This window comes from Saccostrea cucullata, unplaced genomic scaffold, assembly GCF_032062105.1.
Source record: "Saccostrea cucullata isolate Sc308-1 unplaced genomic scaffold, CSIRO_AGI_Scuc_v1 ctg4292, whole genome shotgun sequence".
In the NCBI taxonomy this organism is placed as follows: Eukaryota; Metazoa; Mollusca; class Bivalvia; order Ostreida; family Ostreidae; genus Saccostrea; species Saccostrea cuccullata.
In genome coordinates, this window is record NW_026937881.1 from 71393 (window position 1) to 81914 (window position 10522).

At 33.1% G+C, this 10522-nt stretch overlaps 1 long non-coding RNA gene across 4 annotated transcripts; it reads right to left on the minus strand.

The window, feature by feature from the left end:
- Positions 1–208: 208 nt before the first annotated feature.
- LOC134249010 (uncharacterized) lies at positions 209–10319 on the minus strand. Of its 4 annotated transcripts, none has more exons than XR_009988189.1 (3): positions 10298–10319; positions 2486–2778; positions 209–269 (listed from the first exon to the last, which is right to left on the minus strand). It is a non-coding gene; the product is annotated as an uncharacterized LOC134249010 (long non-coding RNA). The 4 variants fall into 4 exon arrangements; XR_009988186.1 differs by lacking the exon at positions 10298–10319 and adding an exon at positions 6296–6437; XR_009988188.1 differs by lacking the exon at positions 10298–10319 and adding an exon at positions 3653–3776.
- Between the last annotated feature and the right edge of the window lie 203 nt (positions 10320–10522).

Below are 10522 nucleotides of genomic sequence, written 5' to 3' on the forward strand. Positions count from 1 at the left end.
GACAGGTGTCCTTAAAATTACTATTCCACAATTGAACAGAGTGAACAATAGCACATCCGTGGCATAGCTGTTAATATATGATGTACTATGGCAATCATATGAAACATACAATTGTGGTATGATAACTTGAACATAGAAATGTATGATGAAAATGAAACAACATGTGAAAGATAATACACATATGATATTCCTTAATATAGTGTATTACCTGCCCCTGCCAGCCTGGCTTCAGCATTGCGACTAAGTCTAAAACCTTCCCCGGGACGGATCTGTAAAGAATAGAACACCTTCAGAAAATGTCATTATCTTCTATATAGATATATATTCTCTTATTTACCTAATATTGCCAGCAAATATACCATTGAGAATACAACCTATTATGAAGAAAAAAATTGATTACCATGACTGATTTAAAACTCAAATATCAAAGGACACATAACACAAATGCTGAAAGAGAAATTAATAAAATAATGTTGGCATAGATATATCTTTACTCTGTGCCAACACCTTAGATATTCAATCATATGCAACACTAATTTTCTTTTTCAGGTGAAAGATTCAAGGCCAATTTTTATTGACAGAAAGAGAGGTTATGTGTTTACTAAAAAAAAATCAATATCTTTTACTGCATTTGAGTACCGGTATATACCATTTTTGCCCCAGTAACCATTCATGTCTCAGTGAATAACAGCTCTGTTTTTAGTATGAAAATCTCATGTTACTCCTAGAATGATTTTAAACATAATTTTTCCCTTACATTGAACTATAGTGTATTTTAACATAGCTAGGGCATGAAACCTATATTTCAGACACATCATATATCAATATGAAGATAGATTTGAAAAAAGTACTGTAAATTCCAGTGGTTTTACTTTATGACTCCTTTATTAATAGTCCTCAAAATTGTGAGAATGTAAAGTCTTTGCCAATGGACTGTTGATCAAGAGACAATAACAAATATTTCATCGACTTGATAAAATATGCCCACTCAAGTTTATTTCATGAGTAGTGCTTTTTATTATATTACAGTCAAACTTCGTTATCTCGAACCTGATAGGACTGACAAAAATCTTCAATATATCCGATGATTCGAGATATCGAAGGTTAAATACTTAAAGAATGTGGTTGGGACTTCGAAATCACTTCGACATATCCATGGTATTCAAGATATCAGAGTTCGAGATTCCGAAGTTCAACTGTATATGATAATAAATTTGGCATGGATTTAGCTTTAAATAGTTTCAAATAAGGATCCTAACTGACTTAATACCAGTATTAATATTTATTACTCTTCATATTCTTCTTTTATATTAACAAATGTACATTTACCTTCAGAATGCATTTAAGATTTTAAAAAATTCACACACACCTTTTCCATTCAAACAAACTTCAACTCTACTTTGAATTTTTGGTCTACTACTGAACACTAAATTTTCATGAAGTAGATTTTCACGAGTCTGAGCTGAAAATTGACAGAATTTCAAAGGTCAGCATAAAGACAATGCATTTAAGAAAATATTCGGTTGAATACCTTTCCTTAAAATATTCTAAGTGTAGGAGCAATTTACATTTTATGTTCTGGAGAGGAGATACAAGTTCAAGATACACAAAGGGAAGACTGTCTTTGCATAATGTGTTAGATATCTTTGCTCTCTGTGTAACCTAAGTGCTCACCTGAATACCTGTCAGGTTTTGTGTTGCAGAAAATAAGTTCAAGCGTAGAACTGAAATAATCTTCATCTGTATGAAGTATTTTTATCATCAGTAAGTATATACATAATCACTGAAATATGAAACTCGCACTCAGGTACAGTTTTCCCTCTCAAATATATCAATATGATACCCTAAAGAAAAACAATGTAATTGCCCTACAAGGAGTGGAATTCAAGATAATGATTAGAAGAACACCATTGTCACAAGTGATAATATCTTTTAATAATATACATGATTGCAAACTGAGATAATAAGACGCATGTGTCATAAGGGTGAACAAGGGTCTAGAGCTATAGACATTGTATGATTAGGTTTACAATGATCAATGCAAGCTCTTTAAAACCAACCTCAAAGGTCTTTTTATTCGGATCTTCTTTACATTATATGATAGGAACAAATCTTTTTATTATGCTTAACAAGTTAAAACATTTGAGATGGTAGATATTCATTTTTATGGGTCACAACTCATGTTAAGGAAATATCTGCCACTTGGTTCAGTTAGTACTGCATGTGTTATACACATGTTTTCACCTATTCACAAATATGTTGAAGCTTATCAATAAAAAAATATACATTCAGATATCCAACAAATTTTACTCAAGAATCCAGCATTCAAATGTCATTCAAAAGTTGGAAACATTTGGGACATACATTTTTATTTTAGAAAATAAATAAATTGAGTCAGAAGAGAAACCGGTTACAAATCTAATTATTTTATCAAATAAAACTTCCGAACTCTACAGGCAGGAAAAATGTAAATTAAGATACTTACAAATTTAATTTGTGATGAATTTTGTTTGTTGGATTCTTCCAACGTCTGCTCCCGAAACTTCTTAGCGAGAATATCCATGGTCAAGACTGAAGTGCCTTCCACAGTCTGAGGGAACAGCTCTCGTGCCACAAAAGATGACATTGCTCCCAAGGAAAAAAAATCATAGGTTATCACAGAGATGCTTAGGTACAGTCATATTCATCGTGGTCAAGACATGTAGTCTTCGAGTGCCCTTACACTAACACACCGAAGATAGTCCTCCATAATTCATGGTATTTTTTCCACAATCACACCTGAAATAATAAAACAATCATGTTCAATAATACAGTGGTTCACCAGGATAATTGTTTTTGCCGGTCAGAGTGGGAATCGCAGTCCTCAGTTCCAGCACAAAAATACTTCTGGGCCTCAGCAACTAGCAGAGGGATGAGAAAAATCAATGTGCCCTGACTGTTTTATTGCTACGATCAGATTACAGGCTCTTTTTCTCTGTGTATGGTCTGAAAACTCGTACTGCTATCGGGTACCTGCGATACCTTCAAATAACTGAATCCACAAAAATTCTCCTCTAATCCAACACACTTCATTGATTTCCATGTGTCGAATAAACAATTATGGCCTCTAGCCAAGTATGCACAAAAAATTCAACGACCGATTTCCATATACCAGTAACATCAAGTCTTGGTGAAGTGGTTTAATTGACTTCAATTACCAATCGAAGGTTATAAATCTAGAAATATATATATATATATATATATCTATCACATCTATTCACTTAATCAAATGGCCTGTACCTCACGTTTTAGTTCATGATGCCTTTCAAAGGTATTTTAAAAAGTACTACAAACAACCAGTTGTAGGGCCTTTTTTTATTACTACTCGATAATTTCTCAGCACAAGCGTTTCACGCAGGGCAATATGCCAGACCCTTTAAAATCATTAGATACGAGTGTGGTCACAAAAAGACAACATTTGACCTAGTATACACAATGTATGTGCATACGTCATGAAACAAAATTAGTCATTTACTGCAATACACAAGGTCGCATGGTCTGTTTGTACAGACCCCTTAAAGCCCTTAATACAGATTAAAGAATTACAAACTTCTTACTCCATAAAGATTAAATAAATTAAGCCATTATTGGGATATAAAATTACTTCACTTACCTCTTAAGCAAGCACAACTCTGTCATACAATTATGGTTTGAAATAATTATTTCAAAACTTTAATCTTTTTTAGGACAAATGTGCAAACATCTTATATGTACTCTACCTCCGTACATGGTTCAACCATTATCTGACAAGGTAAACAATTAGAAGACCCCTTAAGGGACAAACGGTTTTAAGAACACCTAGTACTTGTGAAAATAACACTTAATTCTGAGAAGAAAAGCAATGCCATAGGGGGTAGTGTTTCAACAGGGTTTTAAGTTATTACATCATTAGACGGCCTAACACACAAAAAGATTTCAAAAGTAATGTTATCTTTAAAATCATTATTCCATCCAGAATAACATTTATTCAAAGTACAAAAAAAATTCTCAAGAATGGAAAATTCACAGTTCTGTGTTTAACTGAGATACGAAATAAAATTGATTTCTTCAAATTGTTAAAGCAACCTTGAAAAAAAAAATCACTTATCAAGCTTTAGGTGGTTGACAGATTGGTTGTTGTCATTAAAAAGCTTTTACTCATTCTGTGTGAGGGAAAGCAGGAGAGGGTATTGTTTCAAAGTATTGATGTTTTAAGAACTCTGCAAATACTGTTCAAAGTTTGGCAAATATACTGACATCAAAAATGATGGTGATAAAGCACTCCACTATGATAAGGGGTTTCTTTTCCCGAACTTTGACTGTAGAACCATATGACAGAATGGTCACTGTTATATTGCTGTGAATGCCAGTGTGAAGCAAGAGTTAAGTTACAACCATTCGGTTTTGGAAAATTAAAAGAAGAGTTAACAAAAAGCACATTGTTTTTTTTAAATCAAGAATTCCATTACTTTGAAAAATTATCTATTCAAAAGAGTTTTCCTTCATACAAAAGATATAACTCCTCAATAGGATCAGCTTCAAATTTCACTAATGTATCCTTAAAAATAGGAATGAACAAAGTCAGTGAGGAATAAATAATTATACTGTTCTCCAATACTTTCAGAGTTAGTTAGTTTCATGTTTTAATACTTTCAGTAAAGAATATTTACCTTAAATTGTTAGAAATATCTTTTACTTAATAGGTATGTAAAATCATGACTTGTACATTAATTAACTTTCAAAGAATCATCACATCTGGCATTTCGAATAAATAAAACTGTGTTCTGTAAACTAGCAACATAATTTTCTGCAGCACAAAGACAATCTTGTTGTTATTATTAATCCGATTAAGATACAAAATGTATTTTAAAAGCTATAGCACCTAAAAATAAAGCTGGATTTTCTCTCTGATATAATATTTTTCAGTTAGTTTCAACAAAAAATACAAGCAATCAATAAAAAAAAATTTCATTGTTCTAGAAGTTGAGAAAAGTAGATGATTAAAGCCCATCCCTATACAATGCAAAATGTGCTGAAAAGGGGAAAAAAAGCAGTCAATGAACTGAATACTGAAATGTAGTCCAATCAGAGAAAAGCAATGATCAACTTGTAGTTTTGATTATTTAGAAATCCCCAATCTACGACTGATGGAAGTGCATTCCTCAGAAATCATAATGTCCATATGATATGTAAAATACATTTTTTTTTAGCACTAATAAGTATATACAGAAAGACTGCTGATTTAAAACAAAATATACTATACATAAATGGACATCAAAAGTTTGGGTCATAGGGTGAAGAGGAATGTCCATCCAATTCCTCCCAATGCAGAATTGGAATTCCCCAATAATCAAAAGTATAAAGATAAGCTTTCCTTTAATTCAACTGTACTACATTCCAGTATTCAGTTTGTTATCAGGTATAGGGTACAAAACAAATTCACCTGTTTGGAATATGTGTTTAAGTTTAACTAAACTTGTACCATGGTATATATCAATTCTTGCCAAGATCAGATTCAATAAATTCAAGATACAGAATCTTTAACAATCATGTTTGAGCAATAAATGAAGGATCAATGATCAATCATGTTTTAATTTCCTTTTATAGAAATGGCAATATAAAGGTTGCTTTGCAAAAATGATAAAAATACCTATTATATTTGATTATGCACTACAAACTGACAATTTCTACCTTATAAAATTCATTTAGAATTAATTTTTTAAATTCATTTAAACATATTCCAAATTAACATTTACTTAAACATGATGTGGTTATCACTGTAAAGTCAATATTTCTCTCTTTTATTTTTAAATTGGATCAGAAAGAGTTTACACCTGAATTAAGTATTTAACGTTTTATTACAAAGTACCAATTAATGTTACAGCTGGCGACTATAGCAATCGACCATTTCACCATGGATAGATTCTGATATGCCAAATTACACAAAGTTGACATAATATTCTATTGAACACCAAATCCAATCTAAAACACACGAGCAGTGGCAATGTAAATATTTTAATTTAATATTACTAAATAAACTGGCCTACTTTTTCTTCCCCCGGGCGCTATAGATTGCAAATGATTGAACGCCATATAATGACACTTGTGTTGATATAAAATTCTTATAATCTATAAAAAATCTCCACTTTAGCTATATATATAGCTATATATTAAATATGTATTACACGTAGCTAAATAGCTTCCAAAGGAACAAATGTCATATTTGCCGTGTTTCCCTCTAACTTCTAATTATCATCTGATCACCGCCCACACTTACTTTGGACTGCCAGACAGAGAGAACCACCAATGTCCTAATGTCTTGCTTTCACTGTTGAGTCATCAGCATTATTTCCCAAAAGAGCTGCTTCAAGCACTAATGTAATATTATTTCCAAAATGGAGGGGAAATAGACCTGGCTAATATTTGTACTGCAGGAAGACAAATTTTTTTTAAATCTGGATGGCGTCCAAAACGCAAACAATGGGGATCCCCATATATACAATTAGAGGGCTACCCTCTTATTAAAGGTCATTTATTTCCAATCTTTCACAAAAGCACAAGCTCTAAAGATATTTAAATATGTCAAAACCAAACAGCCTACTTGATTGAATATGTCAACTGAAGTTTGTACATAAGAAAAGCATTTCATACAAACAGTTTGCTCAAAGTGATCTTCTGAAAGCTTTCACTTTTAATTTATTTCTCTACAGAACAGCTATAAAAGCCCTCCTACACACTTCTAAAATTCACTCTGCACATTCATGTGCATAATCTCCTTACAAAACCTAATCAGTGGCTTGAGTCTAAAGTAATTAAAATTTTCAATGAAAAAACATAACCTCCAATCTTTAATCTCTTGTTAACTCAATACTCAATAGGGAATATACACAAATTCAAGCAAGCCTATCTAAACTAGTGTGTACCATATCCTGGTTACTAATGATTTACAATATTATTATCACATTGTATTCAATTTACCTTTTCAGGAACTGTGTTATACAATTCCTGAATATGCTAAATATAAAATTATTAGGGGTGAATCAATATATCGATATATTAAAATGTACTGGTATAAGCCTGTCGAGTGATATACAATACAGTGTTGTGACGATATGTCGATATAAAGTTGGGTTTGAAGAACACATTTTTAAAGTCGGGATCGAAATACTTAAAATTATTATTTACAGATGCATGAGTAAAGTGTGGGAATATTTTACGAAAGAACAAAAGCTTGCAAAATGTATGTTGTGTTGTGAGACATTCTCACTGAGAAGGTTGCAACATCTGGAGGTACAACAAATTTGATGGTCCGTCTATCTTTTACGACACCACCAAATCACGATCAAGCCTGAAGAGTCTGTCAAGTTATCCCAATGTTCCACAAAAATAAAGTTGTTAGATCACAATAATAACAGTGCTATGACTTTGACTTCAGTTGGAAAAGTTGAAGAAGTTGGCGGTGGAGATGTAAAGCCAAGATCTAGTTGGTTTTTCATTATCAATCAGTATTAAACATTTGCCAATTTTTTTTTCACTCCACATTTAAAACATTGAAAAAAAAACCATTGAACTATAAAATAAATGTTTCACACACAATTTTACAGCTTCACAGCCTGCTAAGGCCCTGAAAATGTAAATGCCCAGCAGCCCTTGCATTTCTTAAACATAGGTAATCAGAGATTACAGAGCTCACCTCAACGAATGTTGTCTTCAAGTAAGGCAAAGTCACACAATTAACCAACAAAAAGTATACATTCCAAAAATGAAAATATTTTTAAAAGCAATTTTGATCTGATACTTTGAAATAGACCTACATAAAAAATTTAAACTACTTCTTCTTCATGAAAATGTAATGAAAATCCAGCATCTGGAGCAAATTTGAGAGTTTTCATCTCTTGATGCAGCATTTGTGCAAGTTTGGTTTATACAATGTTATATAAGCCTTATAGTTTTTGGTAATAGACCTGCAACCATAACTTTTACCTTGTCTATTATCTGAAAAATGTATGTCCAATTCAGCATCCGAAGCAAGTCCATTAGTGTGCATCCTTAGATGTATCATCCATGCAAGTTTGCTCATTATAGGGCTCATAGTTTATTGGAAATGTTCATTGGAAATGAAACATGCATCAAAACTAACATTTTCACTCATAATAATCATCCACAAAAAGTAGGTCAGATTCAGCATCCGAAGCAAGCCTGGAAGTATGCATCCTTAGATGTATCATCTATGCAAGATTGGTCATTAAAGAACTCATAGTTCCTTGGAAATGAAACCTGCACCAAAAACTTTTAACTATTCACTCAACCGGAAAATGTAGGTCAGATTCAGCATCCGAAGCAAGCCTGGTAGTGTGCATCCTTAGATGTATCATCCATGCAAGTTTGGTCAACATAGGGCTTAAAGTTACTTGCAAATGAAACCTGCACCAAAAACATTAACCTGTTCGCTCAACTGGAAAATGTAGGTCAGATTCAGCATCCGAAGCAAGCCCGGTTGTATGCATCCTTAGATGTATCATCCATGCAAGTTTGGTCAACATAGGGCTTATAGTTACTTGGAAATGAAACCTGCACCAAAAACTTTAACCTGTTCACTCAACTGGAAAATGTAGGTCAGATTCAGCATCCGAAGCAAGCCCGGTAGTATGCATCCTTAGATGTATCATCCATGCAAGTTTGGTCAATATAGGGCTCATAGTTACTTGGAAATGAAACCTGCACCAAAAACTTTAACCTGTTCACTCAACCGGAAAATGTAGGTCAAATTCAGCATCCGAAGCAAGCCCGGTAGTATGCATCCTTAGATGTATCATCCATGCAAGTTTGGTCAACATAGGGCTTAAAGTTACTTGCAAATGAAACCTGCACCAAAAACATTAACCTGTTCGCTCAACTGGAAAATGTAGGTCAAATTCAGCATCCGAAGCAAGCCCGGTAGTATGCATCCTTAGATGTATCATCCATGCAAGTTTGGTCAACATAGGGCTTATAGTTACTTGGAAATGAAACCTGCACCAAAAACTTTAACCTGTTCACTCAACCAGAAAATGTAGGTCAGATTCAGCATCCGAAGCAAGCCCGGTAGTATGCATCCTTGGATGTATCATCCATGCAAGTTTGGTCAACATAGGGCTTATAGTTACTTGGAAATGAAACCTACACCAAAAACTTTAACCTGTTCACTCAACCGGAAAATGTAGGTCAGATTCAGCATCCGAAGCAAGCCCAGTAGTATGCATCCTTAGATGTATCATCCATGCAAGTTTGGTCAACATAGGGCTTATAGTTACTTGGAAATGAAACCCACACCAAAAACTGCACCAAAAATGTTAACCTGCTCCAAAAATATTAACCTGGTAATTCCTTTGCTGAAATTGCAGCATCTGAAACTTTGACTGGTACAATGAAACACACTAGAACCATCTTCCATGCATGTCTAATCAGTATAGGACACAGAAGTAATTAAAAAGAAAACTGCTCCAAAAAACTTAACCTTAACCTGGGACGCCGACGCCGACGCCGACACCGACGCCGACGCCGAGGGTATCACATAAGCTCCCCCCAACTTCGTTGAGGTGAGCTAAAAAACATTAATGGAAACAAGTAAAAGACTAGAAGCATTATTATTATAATTAGGGCTATTAGCGTATAACCCTGCTCATGTTTAATGTCAATTAGGATAAGTCTACCTTCACATGTTCTTACATTTTTTTTTTTTTGCAATTTTGACATCTGATTATACATGTAATTGAAAATTTGAAATATGAAAAATTTCCTTTTTTTATTTTCTGTTACTTTACTTTACTCAAACAAGTCATTATTTTGTTCAGAAATAAAACAATGCAAAACAATTTTATTTGCTGTTTTTTAAAATTATGAATGAAAATTGTTTGAAATTACTTGCTGTAATATTAATATCCAATATATCGGATATCGTTTCAAAATAAATTGTATCGTATCGTATTGAAAAATCTTGACCAATACACACCCCTAAAAATTATACACTGATAATTCTTTATTTTTAAATAATAGAACCTCATTGGAAACAAATGTTAAAACAACCTGTTAAGGTCTGAAATATTTGTACAGTGGAATGCAATTCACAGAACATGTATATGAAAGTACAACTATACTTTGTAATTCTTTACTGAGCAGTCAATTTCTTCTTTCTTTGATTACATGTACTACCATAAATTTTTATCATACCTTGATTCAGTTTTCATTTGGATCAATACAAATTTAATGAATTCAGATACCAAAACAACCATACACATACCTATGCTGTACCTTTGTAGCTTCCATCAACAGAAAACTGGCTGTTATTTAAATAAGCAAATAGAGAAGCTAAACCCCGCTCCTTCTCCCCTTGGTTTTTGTGAATGCATTAGTGAAGAAATGCTTTGTAATTGTCTGAAAACACCCCAAAAAGTAAAGTTATAAATTCTTTCAATCTCTTAAATAAGGTGATGGTGATAGAATGTATTAGGCCAGCACTTCAAAA